At 47.1% G+C, this 991-nt stretch overlaps 1 protein-coding gene across 1 annotated transcript in view; it reads right to left on the reverse strand.

Moving 5' to 3' along the window:
- Positions 1 to 991, reverse strand: part of NUBP1 (nucleotide binding protein 1) — a 45,417-nt gene that overhangs the window by 33,561 nt on the left and 10,865 nt on the right. The window lies entirely within an intron of this gene.

Genomic DNA, 991 nt, shown 5'->3' on the forward strand with positions numbered 1-991 from the left:
GGTATAAAGGAAAATAAAAAGTCTCATGACTGGCCAAACTCAAGTGAAAGTTAAGCCTGGAAACCTCCCAACACTGCTGTCCTCCTCCCCATCAACAGACAGCTGTTACTTCTCAACCTTGCGTCGAAGCATTCTACATTAACCAGACCCCCGCAAAAGGCCAAAGGCCCCATGAATCTCCATCGTGGGATGACTGCCCTCACAAGTTGCTTCTAAGGAACTTCTTTGCTGGCCCCCAAACCTTTGAAGATGAATATCCTCCCATAAACAAGGACATGTCAACTCTAACTTTAGGGTTGTAACCTCAGTCTAACTCCTTCCCTGTTACTGATGTCTGTTAAATGCCACACCGACAATGTCCATTACAAGCTTATCTTCCCACAAGCCGAACAAAGAGAGGATGAGATCAGTCCTTCCTCTCCTACCCTGAGACGTCTGCCTAATTAATTCTTCCTTTACTCCCTCTTTTGAATGTTTATTTTCTGTATAGTGTAGATATACTGGGCACTACTTAAAACCTCTTAAGAATGTAACCACCTGCCTCAAGGCCTAAAGTACTTTCTCCTGCATGCTTTTTCCCCTTTTAACGAAACATGTAAACACAGGCCTCCTGGAACCTCTCCGGGGAGCACAGGCCACAGACATTTCTGTGACTTGTGTTTTCCAGGGCATGCCCTCAAGCTATGGCCCAATAAATCTCCACTGGTAGACACTCGGTTTGGTCTCTCCATTGGATTGACAGAGGTATCTGTTTTTGTCTTCATTTTTTTCTTTTTCTTTGAGACAGGGTCTCACTCTGTCACCCCGGCTGGAGTGCAGTGGCACGATCTCAGCTCACTGCAACCTCCACCTCCCGGGTTCAAGTGATCCTCCCACCTCAGCCTCGAGAGTGGGCATGCACCACCACGCTGGCTGTTTGTATTTTTAGTAGAGACAGGCTTCACCATGTTGGCCAGGCTGGTCTCAAACTCCTAACCTGAAGTGATCCACC

The sequence above is a fragment of the Mandrillus leucophaeus genome, unplaced genomic scaffold, assembly GCF_000951045.1.
Source record: "Mandrillus leucophaeus isolate KB7577 unplaced genomic scaffold, Mleu.le_1.0 Scaffold323, whole genome shotgun sequence".
NCBI classification, from domain to species: Eukaryota; Metazoa; Chordata; class Mammalia; order Primates; family Cercopithecidae; genus Mandrillus; species Mandrillus leucophaeus.